This window comes from Stegostoma tigrinum, chromosome 3 (genome assembly GCF_030684315.1).
Source record: "Stegostoma tigrinum isolate sSteTig4 chromosome 3, sSteTig4.hap1, whole genome shotgun sequence".
Lineage (NCBI taxonomy): Eukaryota > Metazoa > Chordata > Chondrichthyes > Orectolobiformes > Stegostomatidae > Stegostoma > Stegostoma tigrinum.
In genome coordinates this window covers 98,117,159-98,133,364 of record NC_081356.1, presented here as the reverse complement: position 1 = coordinate 98,133,364, position 16,206 = coordinate 98,117,159, and the positions used below count along the sequence as shown (strand labels likewise).

The following is a 16,206-nucleotide window of genomic DNA, read 5'->3' as shown; positions in this document are numbered from 1 at the left end:
TACTGCAATATTCATATCTAAGTCACCTCACAGTGGGAAGCCAATGATGCAGGGCTTGGAGTAACCATTATGCAGCAAGGACAACCAGCTGCATTGGGGCTCAGGGTGTAAATACAAACTGATGCCACATCCACATAGAGAAAGAGTGCCTGGCTGTTGCCTTTGCTTGTGAGCATTTTAATTAATGCTTGTTTGGGAGAGCAAAGTGACCACGAGTCATTTCAAAGCATGAGGTAACAAGAACTGCAGATGCTGGAGTCAGAGATAACAAAGTGTGGAGCTGGAGGAACACAGCAGCCAGGCAGCATCAGAGAAGCAGGAAAGCTGACATTTCGGATTGGGACCCTTCTTTCCTGCTCCTCTGATGCTGCCTGGCTGCTGTGTTCCTCCAGCTCCACACTTTGTTATCTCTGACTCCAGCATTTCAAAGCATCTTTTTCAAACTGCTTCTATCTGTTCAAAAGCATCTGCAAAAAAAGAAACTTGGTTGCAGACACCATCTGGAAATGATATGAAAGTAAATGGAAACAAATGCTAAGTGTTGTCGAGGACAGAATGAAGAAAGTTGATGCGATAACTTTTCTAGATTCAAAGAGAAGCAACGGCTCAACATGTTCGAGAAATTAAGTAGAGAGACAGTGACTCTGAAAGCTATGTGCCTTGTTCAAATCATGCAAAATGTGCAACAAGATGCATTGTTCAATTACTGCAGGAATGGTGATGAAAGGATGTCCAGAGGGGATCATATTGCTATGACAGAGTATGTGGTATATTGGCATGCAGTGATAGCTGAAGACGGATTCTTAGACAAAGTAAAAGAAATGCTGAAGCACATTCTTGCAAGCTATCAAGGAGTTGAGTGAAGTCTGAGTTAAGGCAAGGGAAATAACTCTGCTTGCTAAAGATGAGCAATGAGGTTAAGAGCCACATTAGGCAGTACTAGTAATGAAAACAAGCTAAGTAAGCTAAAGAGCTTCTTACATCGTATGGTGTCCCAGATTTTATGGTTAAAGCTTGGAAGAAACCTCTTCACTCTTGCATGAACTGATTATCTATTCTGACTAGAGATAATGGGAACTGCAGATGCTGGAGTAACCAAGATAACAAAGTGTGAAGCTGGATGAACACAGCAGGCCAAGCAGCATCTCCAGGAGCACAAAAGCTGACGTTTCGGACCTAGACATCATCTCTGATGAAGGGTCTAGGCCCGAAACGTCAGCTTTTGTGCTCCTGAGATGCTGCTTGGCCTATCTATTCTGACTACTGGGAGACAGACTAGCTGACGTCAATGACGCTTGGACTATAGGATACCTGAATGCGCTCTTCAATTGTTGTAGCGTTAAAGACATTGTGCTGTCTGACAGTAACTGTCAGTTCTTGAATGAATGATTAACATTGGGGAAATCCAACATCATCTCCCAGTCTAAGTTAACAAAGTGTGAAGCTGGATGAACACAGCAGGCCAAGCAGCATCTCAGGAGCACAAAAGTTGACGTTTCGGGCCTAGACCCTTCTATCAGAGAGGGGGATGGGGAGAGGGTTCTGGAATAAATAGGGAGAGAAGGGGAGGCAGACTGAAGATGGAGAAAAAAGAAGATAGGTGGAGAGGAGAGAATATGTGGGGAGGTAGGGAGGGGATAGGTCAGTCCAAGGAAGATGGACAGGTCAATGAGGCTGGATGAGGTAGTAGGTAGGAAATGGAGGTGCGGCTTGAGGTGGGAGGAAGGGATGGGTGAGAGAAAGAACCGGTTAGGGAGGCAGGGACGAGCTGGGCTGGTTTTGTGATGCAGTGGGGGGGAAGGGGAGATTTTGAAGCTTGTGAAGTCCACATTGATACCATTGGGCTGCAGGGTTCCCAAGCGGAATATGAGTTGCAGTTCTTGCGACCTTCGGGTGGCATCATTGTGGCACTGCAGAGGCCCATGATGGACATGTCGTCTGAGGAATGGGAGGGGGAGTTAAAATGGTTTGCGAATGGAGGTGCAGTTGTTTATTGCGAACCGAGCGGAGGTGTTCTGCAATGCAATTCCCAAGCCTCCGCTTGGTTTCCCCAAAGTAGAGGAAGCCACACCACGTACAATGGATACAGTATACCACATTGGCAGATGTACAGATGAACATCTGCTTAATACGGAAGGTCATCTTGGGGCCTTGGATGGGGGCGAGGGAGGAAGTGCCGGGGCAAGTGTAGCACTTCCTGCGGTTGCAGGGGAAGGTGCCGGGTGTGGTGGGGTTGGAGGGGAGTGTGGAGCGGACAAGGGAGTCACGGAGAGAGTGGTCCCTCTGGAAGGCAGACAAAGGTGGGGATGGAAAAATGTCTTGGGTGGTGGGGTCAGATTGTAGATGGCGCAAGTGTCGGAGGATGATGCGTTGTATCCGGAGGTTGGTGGGGTGGTGTGTGAGAACGAGGGGGATCCTCTTTGGGCGGTTGTGGCGGGGGCGGGGTGTGAGGGATGTGTTGCTGGAAATGCGGGAGACGCGGTCAGGGGCGTTCGGTCCTTGAAGAATGTGCGGGAGTGGAATGCCAACGTCATCTCCCATTCTAGTGGAATGGCTGAGGTGATGGTAAAAATTGCCAAATGAATCACATAGAAATAAAGCAACCAGCACAGACTTGTACAAGGCAGCCCTTGAGTGGAGAAATGAACTTACTGAAGATATGATCCAAAAAACAATGTTGCAGTATAGCCAAACCAGTTTTCAAAAAGCAAAAAATCCACTCAAACCAGAAGTAATAGCGGGTGTGAGTAACAAAATCAAGGCGCAACAACAGAAAACCAAATTTAGTTTTGCTTTCACTGACAAGTCATTGCCAAAATTTAACCTTCAGCCAGCGATTTAATTTTTAATATTTAATTCTGTCAATAATAGCCAGTCCATGTAGCAACTTGGGTTCTCCATTGAGCAATTGTCACCGCTATTGAGCAACTAGCAGCATTACAATATAGAGTAGCAACAACAGTTACCATGCCAACAACATTTGCCATGAGAACAACGTTACCAAAGAAAGAACACCATGCTAAGAATGAGCGATCATCAGACAAACATCTAAAGACAATGAACCTGCAGCCCATTAGGCAACCTGCAGAATTTAAAGATCATGAATTCATTGCATGTGAAGAGAGTGACAAAAATGGAACTGACTAGAGTTTGTACATTTTTGTTAATCATGTTTTTCTTTGTGACCATGTGTGACTTGTAACTGTAAATTACAGCGGCTGCAGTTTACTTTTTTTGTATGTGAAAACGGGAAAGGTAAAAGTAAAGTTGTACTTATTGTATTTGGCTTGGCATAATCATATGATTTCCACCTCTGCTGCAAGTGCTCTTTGTGCACAATCTGTGGCAGCCATTACAGAGATCAATTACATGCAGTCTTCCAGGTATGGTTTCACCAACACCCTGCCCAGCTTCAATGTGCAAAAATATTCCATTTGTCTTCCTAATCACTTGTTGCGATTCATGTACCAGGCGTCAACACATAACTCTGAGGTACTGAGCTTTGAAATCTCTCTGTATTTATGCAATATTGTGCTTTCTTATTATCTTGCCAAAATGGACAAGTTCACACGTGCCCACATTGTATGCCATCTGCCAAATTTTTGCAAACTCACATAAGTTACCTCCCTTCCATTCCAAAATCACTACCTCCTCTTGACAACTTAATTAACAGCTAGCTTGGTATCATCGGCAAATTTACCATTCATACATTCAGTATCAGGTCATCAATGTAGATTGTAAATACTTGAGGACCCAGTACTAATTCTTTTTGTAGCTCGTCAATCCAAAAATAACCCTTTATTCTGACTGAGATAGTAGGAACTGCTGATGCTGGAGAACCTGAGATAACACGGTGTGAAGCTGGATGAACTCAGCAGGCCAAGCAGCATAGCCTTGCTGCTCCTCTGGTGCTACTTGGCCTGTTGTGTTCATCCAGCTTCACACCGTGTTATCCCTTTATTCTGACTGTCTGTCTGCTTCCTGTTAGCTAGCCAATCCTTTCCCCGTGCTTCTACTCCACCTGTCACGCCATACGCTGTTATCGTTTAACCTTTGATCTAATGCTTGACCAAATGTCTTTTGGAAACCCATGTATACTGCATCGACTGGTTCCAGTCGATCAACTTTAAATGTTACTTTGTCACAAGAACGCCAGGTGTTTCGTTAAACATGATTTCGCTTTCACAAAGCCATGCTGGCTGTACTGATCATACCTTGATTTTCTCAGTGCCCTGCTATAACCTCCCTAAGTTTGGTTTGTAGCACCTTCCCTATGATAGGTAGCTACCTGGTCTATAGTTTTGTATTTTCTGCCTCTCTCCTTTGTTGAATAAAAGTGCTACATTTCCTCTTTCCCAATATGCTGGGACCCTGCCAGATTTTAAGAAATTTGGAAAATTATAACCAATGCAGCTACCACCTATGCTGCACCATCTTCTAAAACCCTAGTGTGGAAGCCATCCAGTTCTGCATTTGTCAGTCTTTAGGCCCAATAATGTTCTTAGGCCATTTTCTCTGGTAATGAAGATTGTTTCAAGTTTGCTCTTAATATGATCTCTTCATTTTCAATTACCTTTGGAAGAATTTTTATGTCTTCTACTGTGAAGAAGACACTAAATCCCCATTGATAGTTTCAGGTATATCTTTGTTTTCCATGGTCAATTCCCCAGACTGTTAAGAGGACCAACCCTAAATTTATTTACTCATTTATTATTCACTGTTTCGCTTTCCTGACTTCTGCTCAGCAGGAAAGTTGTGGGGAGTTGTGAGGTGAGCCACTTGCTGCAAAACATCCAACATCTTATCTGCTCTAACAGCCACAACATTTAAGTTTCTAATAAATAGTGATCCCTGAATTATCTGCATCTGTGTTGTTAAAAACCCAATGACTGTTGTGAATTGGAGATTTGACTGAAGCAATGTCATTGGATGTCAAAAGGTGTTGGCTAACCTCAGTCTCGTTGAAGATGGTCATTACCTGCTGTGTGATGCAAATGTTTCTTGCCTTGTAGCAGCCCCCAGACCTGAATGTTGACCAGCTTTCGTTGTAGGCAGTCACGGACTGTTTCACTAAATGAGAATTTGTAAATGAAGCTGACCACTGACTCGTCATCACCAAACAATCGAATATATGATGTCATGGAGAAGGGAAGGTCTTTTGTGAAGCAGTTGAAGGTAGTTAGGTCAAGGATGCTTTGATGAGGAACTGCTGCAGTGAATGTGATGGGCATATGGCGTTTCCATTTACACAGTATCAGTCATTTCCCAAAGTATCAGACATGAATTACTAATCCTGTAATTTAACCATGATATAATCCATATTTTGAGGTTTACACTGAGTCTCACTGCGGCTTCAGGAATTCTGATAGCCTATCTGCATGAGAAATGTGATTATACGCTGTATCAAAATAGTTGCTGTGAAAACCATATGAGGAAGATTTTATCGTTTTTTTTCCTTAACAGGATTTTGAGGCCAAGTTGTATTGTTTCCAATGAGACCCAGAAACTTGCATTTGTTGTATTCAAACCAGATAGGTTGGATCCTATAATGCCATGTAATCTAAGAGCATCACAGGCCCACTCTTGAGCACAGCTGAAGATGTATTCTTTAAATTCTCACTGCAAGGGAGAGGGAAAGAATGGCCAGATTTTTTGGCAAGCTTGCTGGTGATCCGCAACAGAAAAGAAAATCAGTGAGTTAGATTTAGTCAGCTCAACAGGATCTCGCCCGTCACTGGAGAACCAGCACGCCACCCACTTCAGTTTCATTTGAATAGTCTAGTATGACCACCGTTGAGCTTTCCTTGGTATTCAAGACTCCAGTGATGGGTGTTCTATCCAACAGAAGTACAAGCTGCTGCCGGAAATATACCCACTAGAAGCTCACACAACAAGGGGAACCCCAGGCTAAAGAAGAGTGAGGACAGATGAGGGAGAGACGGGGGAACTGGAAACAGGGATAGGGGAGTGGCTTTCACCAACCACCACAACCCACCCTGATGCCAGGTACTCAATTGAATACAGGGTATCTGATAGCAAAAGACTCAATACTACATCTGGCTTCCCACTCCAGGGGATTTCAGACAAATTTTCTGGGTTACCTTCAGGAGGTATGTCATGCCACACCCGTGTAATATCTGAAGCACCACTGAATTCCAGTACTTAGATATAATGTGTGCCAATTGGCTCATGAATGAGCTAAATGACATCTTGTTGCTGGCACCTGGCAATCCCACATCAGTCCTTCCACTTTTGTGACATTTTGCTTCCCCCTCACCTGTCAGTAAGTAGATCTGGCCACCAAGCTTTACACTTCAAAGGGCTGGATTAAATTCCATGCAGTGTCTCTGCACTCACCCTCCTGAGACTAAAAACCAACAGGTCACATTGGACTGCTAATATCATCACTCTGATTACTAACACTGCTTTACTCGATTACTGTGTATTGGGGTTGGCAACTCCAGGTTTTTCACTTTGGGAAATATTGCTCTGTTTATTTTCCTTTGTGTCATATTCCTCAATATGAATACATTTGTTTCGGCCAATGATGAAAAATATCTAAAAGCAAACGACTCTGTTTGAGCAAACATCCTACCAAAATAAAGCATTATGGTAATGTGGTTAAGTGATTAATTAACAAATAAAATGCTGGATTAACACCATCCAAAGTAGAGCTGTGAATGCATTTTAGCGTCTCTCTTTGGTGTATAAATGCCCCTGTATATTTTAATTCTTGACTCCATGTTTTGTTTTATTCCTGATAATTTTAAGTAAATCGTTATTATCCAGACTATGATCTTGGTATTCTTGGCTCAGTCCTTTTCCTTCTTTGGGCTTTGTCCCAGCTTTATCACTGTGATCTGTAAGTTTGGGTCACTTTGCTGTTCTAAACTTGTAGATGTTGCTGCCTGTAGTAATGATATCACAGCACCATATGCTGATACTTGCGATGCTGCAATAGTTATGTGTAGGACTTCATATATTTTTAAATTGCTAAGAAAGTATTGAAAACTGTCTAAATCGATATTAAATCAGCCACAGGGTGATGCATTTTTTAAATCAGATCTCTATTTGGCAAAATCAATAATAGACATATTAAATACTTATTAAGATATATACAGCAGACAGCTGAAGCACTGTAGGTTACTATTCAGGATAAATAACTTAGCCTCCATCAAGTTGTCTGGCCTCACCTATAACTTATTGGTCTCCTCTGCAACTATTATTCCTACGATCTAAAGTTTAATGAGAATATGTGAGTTATTGTCCTGAGATTACTTTTTGTTTGTAACCTCGATGTATTGCTTCAGATGGCTGCGGGTCAGAGGTCGTTGTGTGAAATGGAGATCTTAAGAATTTAACGTCTACAAAGAAGGAGCTTGTGTTTCTATTATTGCTGTTCAAGAGTCATCTCCATACATTGCAGATTATGAAGGATAAAATAGTAGTTACTAAACAGGAGATGTTACCACTATGTGAGGAGGAATGAATGAGCTCCTATCTTTTCAACTTTCTCCCTTGATCAGAAGGAACATTTAAAATTATTTTCTAACATGTGGCTTTTTAATGTTTTTAATTTTTTTTAATGCTTGCTGTATCAGTATGGAGGCATTTAGAATTTTTTTTAGTGAGTGCAAAAGTAATGTCATTATTTACTAACTTTGAGAAAAGTAGTAAAGACATAACATCAAGCAGACGTACACTAGCTCTAAGTTAAAAACAGCTAGAATTCTCGTAAGAGTGGAATTTGGAAGGAATATGCAGCTTAAGGTCCTTTAGCTATCCTGGAGATGTAAAGTTGTAATCTGAGACTGCAGATTGATGTCTTGCTTCCTCAACACTGGTGAATATTTCAAATGTTCTTTGACTTCTTGTTGTTCTGATATTCCTTTTTAATTAGTGTGTAACCAGGCAATTTTCCTTCTTGAGAGGCTGAGAGAACATTTCTCCAGCTGGTTCCAATTGCAGTCAAAAATCCATCTCCTCCTGTGCCCTGCCAAAACCTATTCCTTGAATTAAAAACTGCTTTGTGTACTTCTATATATGACTTTGTTGTTTTTAAGCTTGTTAATTGAAGGTAGTGTATTTCATCTCCGCTATATGAAACTTCTCATACATGTAAATCAAAATAGCAGATAAAAGTTTCTTCCTCCTGACAGATTGCCTAATTACAGTTTCCTTTAATATAGTGTTGATTTAGGTTCAGACAATCTTCCTATCTCACATGTTAGTTTCATGGCTGAGCCAAATTGTGATCAGGTGATTGCTGCAGACACTTGAAGCTAGTGTTTTTGTTTTTCAAACCATTTCAGTCCATGAAAGTCCAAGATATTAAAATCAGGTGATGGAATTTGTAAATCAGTCATCATGATGTGGAGGTGCAGGTGTTGGACTGGGGTGGACAATATCAGAAATCACATGATACTAGATTATAGTCCAACAGGCTTATTTGAAAACACAAGCTTTCAGAGTCTTACTCCTCCTTTGAGTGGTAGTGAAGAGTAAATCACAGTCATGACGGAGGAGATGAGAGACAATTGGAGAGGGCTAGGATGGAGGAGTCAACAGCAGTCAAACAGAAGAGTCAAGAGTACTCCCTGGGAACGAAAGTTTGAGCAGATGCTTGAAGCATTAGACTAGAAGAAATCTATGAAGTAGGATGGCAAAAGATCACACAGAGATTCACGGAACTAGAGGAATTTGGAGAGTATAGGAATAATATTAATGCATAATTAAATGCATTGTATCACAATCCAGCTAGGAGGAGTGGACTGATACTTTTTTCATCTCCCACAGCTCCAATGGCTGCCACAAATTTGCATTTAAAAAGGGTTGCCAGTGGGTTTTCAACTCTCACATTTGAGATATGCCTTTGCCAAGCAGCAAGGCCAGTTTCTCACTATGCAGTGGAGAGTTGCCAACTAAGGGGATTATAGCTTGTAAATGCCACAACGCACCTAAATAATACTCAGCTTCATATTTTTTCCAAATGTGAAGAACTAGCCAGATATCTAAAGTTGCATGAAAGTCAGATGGGGTACCTGGTGACCAGCTGGTGGCTGTGAGGAGCTGCCATGTTACTCATTACCCACCAACATCACAGATAACAAATCCTGCACACCAGCCACATGCATCCCTTGTCCACAGACATTGAAATCTCACATTTACTAACTCCTCATAAGCCTCATGGCACCTCTCCAGTTCACTTGCAGGATGCTCATGAAGAACAGGCTTGCATTGTCATGTTGAAAGGCTACTGTCAGGACAAGGACAGGTACCCAGCTCACAGGTTGGATCAAGCTACATCTCAGGAGTGCTCACTTGTTCTCCTTGCATGTGCTCACTCAGTAACTAACCACAGATTGGCAACGACTATGCCTTCCCTTGCCATGGCTATTAGTGCAGACACACTATGGTGGTGGTCAGCAATCCTCAGTCAAGGGGGCTGACATCTTGCTATGCAACAGTGTCCAATTGCAATCTCATGCACCATGTGCCAGCAGCAAACATGCTGCCAAGTCTCAACATCCTAGGTGTGTTATCTTCACCATAGTCCATGGAAGCACTCAGGCGTGAGTGGACCCTGCGTAGTTAATGAAAGGCAGCATTTAATACCAGACTACAGGACTGACCATGGTCAGGTATCCTTTCAGGTTGTTATCGGTCATGGAGTCTATGCATCTGTATTCCAAGAGGTGGGTCACAGTCAACCCTGTGCCCTGTGGCTGTGTGGCGGCCAGCCTGGAAGGTAGGCCCAATGAAGTCACTGAACTGTATAGGCATCAGTCATGAGTCAAGGCATTCGTCGTATGGGTTTGCTCATACCAAGTAGGTGGGCCACAATTAGTTTGTCAGATTCATCCACTGAAACTAAGGGGAAAGAGGGTTTGGGAAGGGATGGGTGGGTGCAAGGGGCACCACTGCCAGATGAAGGAAACTGGGGATTGCAGCTGCATATCGGTGGGAACCAGTGACAGTTGTGAAGTGGAGGAACTGTATTTGTAAAGAGGAACAGGGTAATATTGGAGGGGTATTTATCAATGGTCTGTGCCAGGGCCTGGAGGAGAAAGTTGCGCAGGTGTATGGACCTGGGGAAGTGTGATGCTGTTGGGTTCACAGGAAAGACCATCAGGAAGGAGGTCTGTTTGTTTCAGTCCTTTTGTGGAGACCGAGGCCGACAATCATTGGATGAAGAGCGATCATTGTCACTTCCCATCATGTTGGAAATCAACACTATGCAATGGGAAGGAAATGACTGTGAGCACACACAGAGGATGCATTAAGTGTCTCAACCTGTGAGGGAAAAGACCCATCAATGTGAAGCCCTTTAAAGGGCAAGAACATTACATACAGATTCATACACTGAAAAGGATACCAGCCTGCAGGGTCCCTAATCGGTGGCAAGCCTAAAGCATTGACTCCCTGTGTGCTGTACACCTCCCTGCCTCAAACGTCCCTGAATACTTAATTCACATCACTTTTACAGAGGCTGAGGATGGGTGTTTTAAGAGCAGCAGTATTAGCATAACCCATTATCCTATATACATCTTGTTTACTTTGCTTCCACATACTACAGAAGGCTATCAACATAGACATCAATCCACAATAAATCCTGACAGGGCATGGAGTTACTACCATGTTGGCTCACTTACATTTGGGGTAGAGAGGGGCAAACAAACAGATGTAATGCAAAAACAACCAAATCGATGCATCATATACAGTGCAATGTCAACTGTGTCACCAAAATACCCTCAATCATTTCTTCCTTCCTGTCCGTCCCACTACATCTTAGTGCACTCCTGATTCCACAGTTTGGAAATAGAGACTACTGGCCCTGAAGGTTTGGTTGGTTGAGCTCAGGACCCCCTTCACATGCCGAAGTTTTCTTGCTGGAATCAAGTTGGCTGTGCGTGGCTTGAGCTTCCAAGAGTAATGGAGAGGCAGGCTGATTGGAGGGCCTTATCTGCTCTGGAGTTGCCTGAGTGGAGACCTCTTAAAAAGTCAGTGTGTGGTTCTGCCTCTGGCTGGTTGACTGTACACTGTCTCCTCATGAGGACTGGGCACCTGCAATGTGCACCAGGATCCCGAGACCCTGTACAGTGCCTTCAGTCCTGAGGACCAATGGATGGGGCAATGGAATGCAGTGTCTCTCCAACGCACCCAGTAGATGCTGCACTTGGCTTTCCATGGGCCATCACCCAACTTGTCATTGAGACAGACAGACGGTGTATGCTTCAGGTAGCTAGGTTGCTATAGTATTGGTGCACTTCTCCAGCTTCTGCGCAGTGAGGGATATTGCCGCCTGCATACCTGCCTGCCACTCCTTGTTCTTATGGACAAAGCCTCTGCCAACACCAAAGGGTCTTCTCTTGCCTAGAGTTGAGCAGCTGACTGGGGCCTGTCTTCCTCAGTCAGGTCTCATAGTGAGGTGCTCCAAAACTTTCCAAGGTTAATGTTCTTACTGCATCATCACTATCTGAGCCGGATGGTGCCAGAGAAGGCCTTGCTGATGCTTCCTCTGAGGCTACAGTACTTGAGCCCTGAGAGCTCAAAGAAATGGTTTCTGGCAGTGTAGGCCATTTCTCCACAGAATCATGGATATCCCACCGTTAGCTGCAAGACAAAGGTGAGAGAAGTCATTATACCGAGTCGTTAGAACACAAATGCAATGAATCACATTAACAGCAGGGTTACTGTGAGAGTTACAGTGGATCGAGTAGTGGTACTTACTCAGCTGGTGGGACATGGTGGGAATGGTCCAAGGTTTGTCCTTTGGGGACTGCTATTCCTTTCTCTTTTGGATTTTAGGAGTTGATGGCGGGCATCTCTATACCTGTCTGAGCCCTTGCTGCCCTAACCTGGCCCATTTTCTCTTGGAATGAGGAAAAAGGACTGTTGAGTGAGCTGAAAGCAATGGAGTGACAATGAGTACTAGTGCAGGTAGACAAAAGGTGGTGAGGTGAATGAGTAACCAGTGCAGAGGGGTTACAGAGTTAGGAGAATCAGAGTTTGGGATGGACGGGGGAAGAACTTTCTGATAATAATGAGTGGTAGAGCATGGGATTTGGTGGGGATTGGGTGCATTAGCAGAGATTGAGTGAGTGCGAAGTAGCAGATATAAGAGGGGAAAAGGTCATTGATCTTTTCATGCCACTCGTGGCCATTCCTCCACACTGTTCAGGCGACATTGACACGGGTGGTAATTTTGGACCAGGTTGCCAGGGTCTGGTGTCATTACCAATATCTTTCAGCCAATATCTGTTGAGCAGCGAGTTGTTCTAGGAATGGTGCATGGTAAGATGGTGCTAGAATATTTGAAGGGGTCACCATCATGGCAATGCAGGCAGCCAATGAGGTGAGCGCTGTAAGATATGATGGTAAATTTCACAAAACAAATGCATAAAACCTTTCCAAAGAAAAATATCAATTCACCAAAGAACCAATTCACACATATGTAAACAAAGCGACAGCCCAGTATTAAGGTAGAGGCTGCAAGATATTGGATTCATTGATGTGAGCACCCAGTGAGCAGGTGTTTGGTGAGTAAACGCAGCGGAGTACCATTGTTCACAATCTCCAACCATCATCTATATGGTTAATTGACAGCTGGGAGAGTTTGAACTAGAGTGAGAGGCTGAATAGAATCGTACCACACGGAAACAGACCCTTTGGTCCAACCAGTCCAGTAGGGAGGGTCTATTTTTCCTGGACCCTCAGAGATGAGAGATGACCTTATAGCAGTTTTTAAAATCATGATGGGCATGGAAAGGGTGAATAGTCAAGGTCTTTTCCCCAGGGTAGGGGAGTCCAAAACTAGAGGTCATGGGTTTAAGGCGAGAGCGAAAAAATTTAAAAGAGACCTAAGGAGCAACTTTTCCATGCACGCATCAAGCTCTGCATAAACAATCTGCCAGAGGAGATGGTGGAGGCTGATACAATTACAACATTTAAAGGGCATCTGCATGGGTATATGAATTGTAAGGGTTTAGAGGGATATGGGCCAAATACTGGCAAATGGGACCTAGATTAATTTAGGATATCTGGTTGACATGGGTGAGTTGGACCTGTTTCCGTTTTGTATGACTCAATGACTGTAGATTGAAGAAAAGATACTTCACTGGATTTTATTTAGCCTAATTTTTTTATGGACAGGACATACTTTGGCAATCTTCCACTTTGCCACTGAGGTGCCAATGTTGTAGCTGTACTGGAACAGTTTAGTTCGAGACATGACTAATTCTGGAGCACAAACCTTCAGCACTACAGCAGGGCTTTGTTTGAGCCCATAACACTTACAATTCAAGAGGAGAAAAAAAAAGCAAAAAAGCAATAATACTTGGAAACAAGCTAGCTGGTTGTGCAGGTCCTCCATTTCGAAGCATGAAAGATGACTCACACCGTTCTGGCCCCTTTGAATCTTTTACTGGTACCCTCAGCTGTTTCTTGATATCACATGGAGTGATTCAAATTAGCTGAAGACTTTTTTTGTGATGGCAAGTAGTTCAGGATAGAGCTGATATGGATCACTCAGAACTTCTGGCTGAAGGTCATTGCAAATATATCAGTCTTGTCTTTTGCAATCATATACTAGGGTCTGCCATTATTAAGGATTAGGATGTTCCTGAGCCGCCCTCCTTTCTGTTGCATGTCTAATTGTCTACTGTCATTCACAACAGGTTGTGGCTGGATTGCTGAGCTTTTGATCTGATCTCATGGTTGTGAGATTGCCAAGTTTACTGCCGACAACTTTGGCTGTTCAACATGGATATTGACCTGTGTTGTCATTTCACTGTCCTGTAACCTCTTTATAGGTATGCCTACTAATGCTCCTAGCATGTAAGACCATAAGATACAGGAGCCATGTGATTATGGCTGATATGTTTCTGAACGCCATTCTCCTGTCTTCACTCCCTAGCCTTTGATCTCCTTGCTAATCAAGAACTTTCTAAACTCATTAAACTAGGATTGATCCCCTTGCTTGATAGTAGTGCTAGAATGAAGAGTATGTCAGTCACAGATTAAAACAAATGAAACCTCTGTAACAAAGCTTTTGATCACACGTCTCCTCCTTTGATGTGCATCCATTTGTTCTTCCACTTGGTATGTTTTGTCAACTTTAAAAACATCTTTGATGGTGTAACAGTTCAGACTTTTCAAATATTTGATTTGAGAAAATTGTCAATCAGGTCAAAGAAGAGTATTTTAAAAATGCGCAGTGCACAATAAATCTCTGTTTAGAGCAAAAAACTTTGTGGATTTAAATATATATGACTGGACTAAGGAATGTTTTCTGAGGCAGTTGAAGAAGTGGAAGACCATTGTATATCATTTGCTTTTAATTTTTACAGTTGCTGTTAGATAAATATATGAAGACATTTGGCAATCACGTAACTATTTTGAAATATGTTGCATTTATTGAATTTGACATTTACAGATTTGAACTTTTGTACAAAGCCAAGCCTTAATCTAGAATTAAGAGAATGAAACACTAGCTCAAGGTCATGCCTAGCCTATCAAACCTAAAGAAAGGGTCATTTGAGGAAGTAAATCAGCATGCCATATGCAAGTTGATCCAAAGAGTCTTTTTAATAGAAAGTTGTTGATGTTCTATGTATTTGCTATTTATCAAATCACAAAAAAATCAAGAGATGTTAGAAGACACAATACATTTTTGCTTAGTATTTAACTCTAATGAGGATGTATTTCTTGAATGAGCTGCTTATGGGCAGCACGGTGGCTCATTGGTTAACACTGCTGCCTCAGCGCCAGGGACCCGGGTTTGATTCCACCTTCCGATGACTGTCTGTGTGGAGTTTGCACATTCTCCCCGTGCCTGTGTGGGTTTCCTCCAAGTGCTCCAGTTTCCTCCCACAGTCCAAAGATGTGCAGGCTAGGTGGATTGGCCATGCTAAATTGCCCATAGTGTTCAGGGATGTGTACATTAGGTGGGCTATAGGGAAATGGATTTGGGTGGGTGCTCCAACGGTCAGTGTGGACATGTTGGGCCAAAGGCCCTGTTTCCACACTGTAGAAATTCTGTGGCTCTATGTCAACATATATTTGATCATGCTGTAAACGTATGAGCCACTCAATGTTTTTTTCCTTGTAATTCTGTTTTGAAATGTTTTGACTTGAAAGAAAGATATTGCAAGTGTTTTCCTCTGGATGAGACATCACAGAGAGATATTTAATTTAAATGGTGACAAAGGACTTTCTGTATTCAATGGGGTCCTATTGTAGCAGTCAGTGATGTTTCAGCAGCTATTAATCACATTACACAAAATATATAAACCCAAAAAATATAGACATGAAATACACTGAAGGGTGTTTTGGAAATACAAGCACCAATAATATAACCAGTTATGGTTCATTTATCATTCAGTGAAGATAGAATACATTAAATTTCAGTTCACTGTATGTTGCAAAATTCCTATTTTACTCACCAAGAAAATAGCATTGCCAGGAGGTGTTTTTAGGACAGGAGAAAGACCCTACTATCAGTCATGAACAATAAGACCTTTTCTGGACCAAGCAGTGTCCGTCTTCCCTGGACTGACCTATCCCCTCCCTACCTCCCCACCTATACTCTCTCCACCTATCTTCTTTACTCTCCATCTTCGGTCCGCCTCTCCCTCTCTCCCTATTTATTCCAGTTCCCCCTCCCCATCCCCCTCTCTGATGAAGGGTCTAGGCCCGAAACGTCAGCTTTTGTGCTCCTGAGATGCTGCTTGGCCTGCTGTGTTCATCCAGCCTCACATTTTATTATCTTGGAATTCTCCAGCATCTGCAGTTCCCATTATCTCAGTGTCTAATTGCATTTTCCTTTTACAATTTCTGTATTTTGCTTATGGTTATAATAACTTATCATTTTAAATTCTATGTTTCAGTTTCGCTGAATAAGTTCTACTCATTTGTGATGTTAAATGGTAGGATTCTTACGTGTTTTGGACTAAAGTTTCCTCAGAGGAATTTGTGTCAACATTGCCTCACTGCATTTGAACTATTTTTTCCAGCATGAATTGGAAAGCAGCAATTGGATTTACTGAAATAAATAATATAACCTTTTGTATCGCTATAAAGCACAACACTTAGATCACATTCTTAAGAAAATGTTAGTTACAAAGTCATCATTGTAGACTCTACATTTATTTACTCTGGATAACAGTGAAAGACTGGCAACAATAGCTTATGTTTAGACAGGAGAGC

At 42.6% G+C, this 16,206-nt stretch overlaps 1 protein-coding gene across 2 annotated transcripts in view; it reads left to right on the top strand.

The window, feature by feature from the left end:
* The window catches only part of xrcc4 (X-ray repair complementing defective repair in Chinese hamster cells 4), a 340,565-nt gene that overhangs the window by 262,040 nt on the left and 62,319 nt on the right, over positions 1 to 16,206 (top strand). The window lies entirely within an intron of this gene.